Genomic DNA, 10,197 nt, shown 5'->3' on the forward strand with positions numbered 1-10,197 from the left:
GGTCTCACCAAGGCCCTGTACAACTGCAGCAAGACATCCTTGCTCCTGTACTCGAATCCTCTTGCTATGAAGACGGCACTCTCTACCAATCAAATACTAAACAGAATAATATCCAAGGGAGTTAAGCAACCCACATCCTCATCATCCCTCTCCCCCCTTACACCATTTAAGTTTTGCCAAGTTAATTCTGAGAAATATTTGCCCAGAGACGTGTGTGCAATCGAGTGACCTGGAAATGACCCAGGCACTAGAAACCAGCAAACAGTAAACAGATAACATTCATTTTAAAGGAGTTGTAGAATCATAAAAAGTTACAGCACGGAAGGAGGCCATTTCGGCCCATCGTGTCCGCACCAGCCAACAAAGTGCTATCCAGCCTAATCCCACTTCCCAGCTCTTGGTCCGTAGCCCTGCAGGTTACAGCATCCCAAGGGCACATCCAAGTACTTGTTAAATGTGGTTCGGGTTCCTGCCTCTACCACCCTTTCAGGCACTGAGTTCCAGACCCCCACAACCCTCCGGGTGAAGAAATTTCCCCTCAAATCCCCTCTAAACCTTCCACCAATTACTTTAAAGCTGTGCCCCCTGGTTTTTGACCCCTCTGCTAAGGGAAATAGGTCCTTTCTATCCACTTTATCTATGCCCCTCATAATTTTATACACCTCAATAAGGTCTCCCCTCAGCCTCCTCTGTTCCAAGGAAAACAGACCCAGCCTATCCAGTCTTTCCTCATAGCTAAGATTCTCTACTCCCGGCAACATCCTTGTAAATCTCCTCTGTACCCTCTCTAGTACAATCACATCTTTCCTGTAATGTGGTGACCAGAACTGCACGCAGTACTCTAGCTGAGGCCTATCTAGTGTTTTATACTGTTGAAGCATAACCCCCCTGCTCTTGTATTCTATGCCACGGCTAATAAAGGCAAGCATTCCGTATGCCTTCTTAGCCACCTTATCTACCTGGCCTGCTACCTTCAGGGATCTGTGGACATGCACTCCAAGATCCCTTTGTTCCTCTACACTACTCAGTGTCCTACCATTTAATGTGTATTCCCTTTCCTTGTTAGCTCTCCCCAAATGCATTACCTCACACTTCTCTGGATTGAATTCCATTTGCCACTGTTCTGCCCACCTGACCAATTTACTGATATCTTCCTGCAGTCTACAGCTTCCTTCTTCAGTGTCAACCACACAGCCGATTTTAGTATCATCTGCAAACTTCTTAATCATACCCCCTATATTCAAGTCTAGATCGTTGATATATACCACAAAAAGCAAGGGACCTAGTACTGAGCCCTGCGGAACCCCACTGGAAACAGCCTTCCAGTCACAAAAACACCCATCGACCATTACCCTCTGCTTCCTGTCTCCGAGCCAGTTCTGAATCCAACTTGACACTTTGCCCTGGATCCCATGGGCTTTTAACTTCGTGACCAGTCTGCCATATGGAACCTTATCAAAAACCTTGCTAAAGTCCATATACACTACATCAAACGCACTACCCTCATCTACCCTCCTTTTTACCGCCTCAAAAAATTCAATCAAGTTTGTCAGACACAACCTTCCCTTAACAAATCCATGCTGACTATCCTTGATTAATCCGTGTCTTTCTAAATGAAGATTTATCCTGTCCTTCAGAATTCTTTCCTATAATTTTCCCACCACCGAGGTTAGGCTGACTGGCCTGTAATTACTCGGTCTATCCCTTTCTCCCTTTTTAAACAAGGGTACCACATCAGCAGTCCTCTAGCACCACACCTGAAGCCAGAGAGGATTGAAAAATGATAGTCAGGGCCTCTGCTATTCCCTCTTTTGCTTCGCTTAACAGCCTGGGATACATTTCATCTGGGCCTGGGGATTTATCCACTTTTAAAGCTGCTAAACCCCTTAATACTTCCTCTCTCACTATATTTATTTCATCTAATATTTCACACTCCTCCCCCTGACAGCAATGTCTGCTTTGCCCCTCTCCCTTGTGAAAAGGATTTTTAAATCCAAGATTAAGTTTGAACCTCAATCCTTATGGGAATATGGTTAAAAACAAAAAGAATTTGCAAGTTGTAATATGCTGTTTACAGGGAGTGAGTTAAGTAGGTTAAGTGAGTGGGCAAAAATTTGGCAGATGGAGTATGATATGGGAAAATGTGAAGTTATCCACTTTGTTAGGAAGAATAGAAATGCAAAATATTATTTAAATATTGATAGACTACAGAATGCTGCAGTACAGAGGGATCTGGGTGTCCTCATACATGAAACACAGAAAGTTAGCAGGCAAGTACAGCAAGTAATTAGGAAGGCAAATGGAATGTTGGCCTTTATTGCAAGGGGGATGGAGTATAAAAGTTGGGAAGTCCTGCTACAAGTGTACAGGGCGTTGGTGAGACCGCACCTGGAGTACTGCGTACAGTTTTGGTCTCCTTATTTAAGGAAGGATATACTTGCATTGGAGGCAGTTCAGAGAAGGTTCACGAGGTTGATTCCTGGGATGAAGGGGTTGTCTTATGAAGAAAGGTTGAGCCTATACTCATTGGAGTTTAGAAGAATGAGAGGTGATCTTATAAGAAGATTCTGAGGGAGATGGACAGGGTAGAGGCTGAGAGGATGTTGCCCCTCGTGGGGGAATCTAGAACTAGGGGGCATAGTTTCAGGATAAGGGGTCGCCCATTTAAGACGGAGCTGAGGAGGAATTTCTTCTCTCAGAGGGTTGTGAATCTTTGGAATTCTCTACCCCGGAGAGCTGTGGAGGCTGGGTCAGTGAATATATTCAAGGCGGAGATAGACAGATATTTGAGCTACAGGGGAACAGGCAGAAAAGTGGAGTTGCGGCCAAGATCAGATCAGCCATGATCTTACTGAATGGCGGAGCAGGCTCGAGGGGCCAAATGACCGACTCCTGCTCCTATTTCTTATGTTTAAGGAATATTACTGTAAGGAGGGAAAGGAAAACAAAAAAGAATACTTTCACTGATATAAACATCTTATTACATTGTTGAAACATCTCAAAGCACTTCACACTGTCTGGACTGCAATGACTGTTATAAAAGAAAAGAAAAACACTTGCATTTCTATAGCGCCTTTCACGACCACCTGACGTCCCAAAGCGCTTTACAGCCAATGAAGTACTTTTTGAAGTGTAGTCACTGTTGTAATGTAGGAAACATGGCGGCCAATTTGCGCACAGCAAGCTCCCACAAACAACAATGTGATGTAATAGCAAAATACTGCGGATGCTGGAAATCTGAAATAACAACAGAAAATGCTAGAAATACTCAGCAGGCCAGGCAGCATCCGTGGGGAGAGAAACAGAGTTAACGTTTCAGGTCTGGGACACTTCAACAATGTGATAATGATCAAAGAATGTTTCAGTGATGTCATCACAGAGGGATAAATATTGGCCAGGACACCGGGGATAACTCTCCTGCTCTTCTTCGAAATAGCGTCATAGGATCTTATACGTCCTCGAGAGAGAGCAGACGAGGCCTCGGTTTAACATCTCAGCCGAAAGACGGCACCTCCGACAGTGCCGCACTCCCTCAGCACTGCACTGGGAGTGTCAGCCTAGATCTCTGTGCTCGAGTCTCTGGAGCGGGACTTGAACCCACGACCTTGTGACTCAGAGGCGAGGGAGCTCCCCACTGAGCCACAGCTGACACTGACTTGCTAAAAGTGTTGTCAATGTAGGGTTTGACGCCTGTTGAACATTGCCTGAGTGATTCCTCAAAGTCTAGTGGAGAACCAACATTTCAGATTAGAACATCATCGTAAAGCCGTTCAGCCTGTAGTAGCTATGGCTCAGTCAATGATGGGTTCCATTGATACAGCACCCTTTTAATTCCGGGGGTACCACTCTGAAGCTGTCTCACCTCCTGACTCCCCAAAGCCTTTCCACCATCTACAAGGCACAAGTAAGGATTGTGATGGAATATTCTCCACTTGGCTGGATGAGCGCAGCTCCAACAATATTCAAGAAGCTCGACACCATCCAGGACAAAGCAGCCTGCTTGATTGGCACCCCATCCACCACCTTAAACATTCACTCCCTCCACCACCGGCGTACCGTGGCTGCAGTGTGTACCATCTACAAGATGCACTGCAGCAACTCACCAAGGCTTCTTCGGCAGCACCTCCCAAACCCGCGACCTCTTCCACCTAGAAGGACAAGGGCAGCAGGCGCATGGGAACACCACCACCTCCAAGTTCCCCTCCAAGTCACACACCATCCTGACTTAGAAGTATATCGCCGATCCTTCATCATCGCTGAGTCAAAATCCTGGAACTCCCTACCTAACAGCACTGTGGGAGCACCTTCACCACACGGACTGCAGCAGTTCAAGAAGGCGGCTCACCACCACCTTCTCGAGGGCAATTAGGGATGGGCAATAAATGCTGGAAAGGCTTTGGGGAGTCAGGTGGTGAGACACTCACCACAGAATACCTAGCTTCTGACCTGCTCTTGTTGCCACAGTATTTGTGTGGCTGGCCCAGTTAAATTTCTGGTCAATGGTGACCCCCAGGATGTTGATGGTGGGGGATTCGGTGATGGTAATGCCGTTGAATGTCAAGGCGCAGTGGTTAGACTCTTGGTTGTTGGAGATATTGCCTGGCACTTAAGTGGCAGGTAACATTCGCACCACACATCAGCCTAAGCCTGAATGTCATACAGGTCTTGTTGCATGCGGGCATAGACTGTTTCATTATCTGAGGAGTTGCAAATAGCACTGAACACTGCAGTCATCAGCGAATATCCCCATTTCTGACCTTATGTTGAAGGGAAAGTCATTGATGAAGCAGATGAAGATGGTTGGGCCCAGGACACTGCCCTAAGGAACTTCTGCAGTGATGTCCTGGGGCTGAGATGATTGACCTCCAAACACCACAACCATCTTCCTTTGTGATAGGAATGACTCCAGCCAGTTTCCACCCCCCCACCCCGATTCCCATTGACTTCAATTTTACTAGGGCTCCTTGATGACACACTTGGTCAAATGCTGTCTTGATGTCAAGGGCAGTCACTCTCACCTCACCTCTGGAATTCAGCTCTTTTGTCCATGTTTGGACCAAAGCTGTAATCAGGTCTGGAGCTGAGTGGTCCTGGCGGAACCCAAACTGGGCATCAGTGAGCTGCTCGATAGCACTGTCGACAACACCTTCAATCATTTTGCTGATGATTGAGAGTAGACTGATGGGGTGGTAATTGGCCAGATTGGATTTGTCCTGCTTTTTGTGGACGGGACATACCTGGGCATTTTTCCACATTGTCGGATAGATGCCAGTGTTGTAGCTGTACTGGAACAGCTTGGCTAGCGGCGCGGCTAGTTCTGGAGCACAAGTCTTCAGCACGACAGCCGGGATGTTGTCAGGGCCCCTAACCTTTGCTGTATCCAGTGCACTCAGCCGTTTCTTGATATCATGTGGAGTGAATCGAATTAGCTGAAGACTAGCTTCTGTGGTGGTGGAGACCTCAGGAGAAGGTCGATATGGATCATCCGCTCGGCACTTCTGGCTGAAGATGGTTGCAAACGCTTCAGCTTTATCTTTTGAACTCACGTGCTAGGCTCCACCATCATTGAGGATGGGGATATTCATGGAGCCTCCTCCTCCAGTTAGTTGTTTAATGGTCCACCACCATTCACGACTGGATGTGGCAGGACTGCAGAGCTTTGATCTGATCCGTTGATTGTGGAATCGCTTAGCTCTGTCTATAGCATGCTGCTTCCGCTCTTTAGCATGCATGTAGTCCTGTGTTGTAGCTTTCCTAGATTGGCATCACATTTTTAGGTACGCTTGGTGCTGCTCCTGGTATGCTCTTCTACACTCCTTATTGAACCAGGGTTGGTCCCCTGGCTTGATGGTAATGGTAGAGTGAGTGATATGCCGGGCCATGAGGTTACAGAGTGTGGTGGAATACAATTCAGCTGTTGCTGATGGCCCATAGCACCTCATGGATGCCCAGTTTTGAGCTGCTAGATCTGTTCTGAATCTATCCCATTTAGCACGGTGGTAGTGCCACACAACGCGATGGAGGGTGTCCTCAGTGTGAAGACGGAACTTTGTCTCCACAATGACTGGTAGCAGTGACCACTCCACAATGCTGTCATGGACAGATGCATCTGCGACAGGTAGATTGGTGAGGACGAGGTCAAGTAGGTTATTCCCTCATGTTGGTTCTCTCACCATGTGTTACAGGCCCAGACTGGCAGCTACGTCCTTCAGGACTCGGCCAGCAGTGGTGCTATTGAAGTTCCCCACCCAGAGTACATTCTGTGCCCTTGCTACCCTCAGTGCTTCTTCCAAGTGGTGTTCAACATGGAGGAGTACTGATTCATCATCTGAGGGAGGGCGGTAGGTGGTAATCAGCAGGAGGTTTCCTTGCCCATACTTGACCTGAAGCCATGAGACTTCATGGGGTCCGGAGTCAATATTGAGGGCTCCCAGGGCCACTCGTTCCTGACTGTATACCACTGTGCCACCACCCCTGGTGAGTCTGTCCTGCCGGTGGGACAGGACATACCCAGGGATGGTGATGGAGGAGTTCGGGACATTGGCTGAAGGGTATGATTCTGTGAATATGACTATGTCAGGCTGTTACTTGACTAGTCTGTGGGACAGCTCTCCCAATTTTGGCACAAGTCCCCAGATGTTGGTGAGGAGGACTTTGCAGGGTCGACTGGGCTGGGTGTGCCGTTGTTGAATCCGTAGCCGGTGCAGAGGTCAATGCCGGGTGATCTGTCCGGTTTTATTCTTATTATTGTTTCTTGTAGCGGTTTGCTTGGCCATTTCAGAGGGCAGTTAAGAGTGAACCAAATTACTGTGCGTCTGGAGTCATATATAGGCCAGACCAGGTATGGACGGCAGATTTCCTTCCCTGAAGGACATTAGGGAACCAGATGGGTTTTTACGACAATCCGATAGTTTCATGGTCACCATTACTGATACTAGCTTTTTATTCCAGATTTATTTAATTAACCGAGAGACTTGCATTTCTATAGCGCCTTTCACGACCACCAGACGTCTCAAAGTGCATTACAGCCAATGAAGTACTTTTGGAGTGTAGTCACTGTTGTAATGTAGGAAACGTGGCAGCCAATTTGCGCACAGCAAGCTCCCACAAACAGCAATGTGATAATGACCAGATAATCTGTTTTTGTTACGTTGATTGAGGGATAAATGTTGGCCCAGGACACCGAGGAGAACGGCCCTGCTCTTCTTCGAAATAGTGCCATGGGATCTTTTACGTCCACCTGAGAGGGCAGACGGGGCCTCGGTTTAACGTCTCATCTGAAAGACGGCACCGCTGACAGTGCAGCACTCACTCAGCACTGCACTGGAGTGTCAGCCTAGATTTTTGTGCTCAAGTCCTTGGAGTGGGACTTGAACCCACAACCTCTGACTTAGAGGCGAGGGTGCTGCCCACTGAGCCACGGCTGACAGTTTCACACATAATCTGTAAAAGAGGAGAACTTTTCAAGGTGCTGCTTTAATTTACAGAATCAATCCCCACATCACTTATATTTTAAGCTTGTTTTTTCTTGCCCCTTTCAATTAGATATTTTTATTTGGAAGACTGTTGCTAGAATTGCACTATTCACTACAGTACCATAAATGTTACAAAATGTAGGCAAGCCATTCCTTTAAAATTGCACAGAGGTAGTTTCCCAATACTGTAACTGATAAATGTACTTCCCAAGGTAGAACTACACTATAGAGAGCAGGTAGGTCCCACCAGGAGGGCAACATTAGCTGAAGTTCACACTCCTGATTATCTAAGGATTATTCCTGCTGGAAAGTATGTGTGTGTGGACATTAAATGAGTGTCATAGTGGGGCTCACATAAGAAATAAGAGCAAGAGTAGGCCATACGGCCCCTCGAGCCTGCTCCGCCATTCAATAAGATCATGGCTGATCTTCGACCTCAACGCCACTTTCCCGCCCGATCCCCATATCCTTCGATTCCCATTGTGTTCAAAAATCTATCGATCTCAGCCTTGAATATACTCAATGGCTGAGCATCCACAGCTCTCTAGGGTAGAGAATTCCAAAGATTCACAACCCTCTGAGTGAAGAAATTTCTCATCTCAGTCTCAAATGGCCGGCCCCTTATCCTGAGACTCTGACCCCTAGTTCTAGACTCTCCAGCCAGGGGAAACACCATCTCACTGTCAAGCCCTCTAAGAATTTTATACATTTCAACGAGATCACCTTTCATTCTCCTAAACTCCAGAGAATATCGGCCCATTCTGCTCAATCTTTCCTCATCGGACAACCATCTCATTCCAGGAATCAATCTAGTGACTTATAATGCCCCAAAGAGGCTCACTCTCGAGGCTATTGCATGAAGAATGGAAAATTGGGTAAGTACTTGAGGGCTGCCAACACCCATGGATTAATATTAGTAGCAATGCAGTCATTAGCCCAGAGCCACTTAACTGTTCAACACCATCAGTTGCTACTACTCAGTTTCTATCAATGAGGTCATCTGCAAACATCCTCTGAATAAAAATATTCCAAAATCAACAGAATCATACAAAAAAGTTGTTAAATTTAACAATTTTTTCTTTTAAAAGCCACTGTATTATGAGCCCCCTATCTTAGGAGTGTATCTAAAGTTGCTCAATATCAATTGTGTTGCATCTAGGACAGGCAGATCTTCACCGAGGAAACTATTTTTATCTACTACACACCATGGGGACATGTGCTTCATTTCAAAAATACAGCTTTCTGCCACAAAAGAATTATAGTGGGTCAAAGAAACTGGGACTGGGACAAATGCTTGAAAAACTCTGTCCAGATTGAGCACAACTACTGTTTAACTATGGATTCAGGAGCTCCACAGAAACAATTTATATTTACGTAGTACTTTCACCAGACTTAATAGTACATGTGGTTGATAGTGAGGAAGAAAGCTGTAGACTGCAGGAAGATATCAATGGACTGGTCAGGTGGGCAGAAAAGTAGCAAATGGAATTCAATCCGGAGAAGTGCGAGGTGATGCATTTGGGGAGGGCCAACAAGGCAAAGAATATACCATAAGTGGTAGGACACTGAGAAGTGTAGAGGAACAGAGGGATCTTGGAGTGCATGTCCACAGGTCCCTGAAGGTAGCAGGACAGATAGATAAAGTGGTTAAGGCGGCATACGGGATACTTTCCTTTATTAACTGAGGCATAGAATATAAGAGCAGTGATGTTCTGCTTGAACTGTATAAAACACTAGTTAGTGCACAGCTACAGTGTTGCACACAGTTCTGGTCACATTACAGGAAGGATGTGATTGCACTAGAGAGGGTACAGAGGAGATTTACGAGGATGTTGCCTGGACTGGGGAATTTTAGCGATGAGGAAAGATTGGATAGGCTGGGGTTGTTTTCGTTGGAACAGAGGAGGCTGAAGGGAGATTTAATTGAGGTGTATAAAATTATGGAGGGGCCTAGATAGAGTGGATAGGAAGGATCTATTTCCCTTAGCAGAGGGGTCAATAACCAGGGGGCATAGATTTAAAGTAATTGGTGGAAGGATTAGAGGGGAGTTGAGGAGAACTTTTTTCACCCAGAGGGTGGTGGGGGTCTGGAACTCACTGCCTGAAAGGGTGGTAGAGGCAGAAACCCTCATCACATTTAAAAAGTACTTGGATATGCACATGAAGTGCCGTAATCTACCGGGCTACGGACCAAGAGCTGGAAAGTGGGATTAGGCCGGATAGCTCTTTTTCATCCAGCACGGACACTGGGCGGAATGGCCTCCATCTGTGCCGTAAATTTCTATAATGACTGTAAATTACTTCTGGACTCTAAGCATTTGTCTTCCTCAAAAAAGACTTGAAACATTCCTTTTTTAATAATGTGTTTTTTTTTCCAGTAACATACTACATAATTATCACTGCACTTGAAAATAATTCATTGTGTGCAAAGTGTTTTGAAACTCAAGATATAGAACAAATCTCTTATGCAAATTTTTTGTTTTCTTTAAATAAAGTATGTGTACAAAATGGCATCTCCAAAAAGATTAGAATTGTCACTTCCTCCAAACATACTCTTTACTACAGAAAATGCTGGAAAAACTCAGCAGGCCAGGCAACAGCCTGCTGAGTTTTTCCAGCATTTTCTGTTGGAGTTACAGCATCTGCAGTATTTTGCTATCGTATACTCTTTACTACATCTGAAACACTGATGGCTTCACTTCTTTGGAAGTAAATCACACTA

General features: G+C 45.9%; 1 protein-coding gene across 2 annotated transcripts in view; it reads right to left on the reverse strand.

Moving 5' to 3' along the window:
- Nucleotides 1-10,197, reverse strand: part of eif2a (eukaryotic translation initiation factor 2A) — a 55,968-nt gene that overhangs the window by 44,479 nt on the left and 1,292 nt on the right. The window contains exon 2 of one of the 2 annotated variants that reach the window (XM_085989816.1): nt 3,061-3,237. The exons of the other annotated variant lie outside the window; for it this stretch is intronic. The gene's annotated coding sequence lies outside the window, so the exon portion shown is untranslated. The remainder of the gene's footprint in view (nt 1-3,060; nt 3,238-10,197) is intronic. 2 annotated transcript variants of the gene reach the window in all.

The sequence above is a fragment of the Somniosus microcephalus genome, chromosome 6 (assembly GCF_052327205.1).
Source record: "Somniosus microcephalus isolate GS21.2 chromosome 6, FLI_Smic_1.0, whole genome shotgun sequence".
In the NCBI taxonomy this organism is placed as follows: Eukaryota; Metazoa; Chordata; class Chondrichthyes; order Squaliformes; family Somniosidae; genus Somniosus; species Somniosus microcephalus.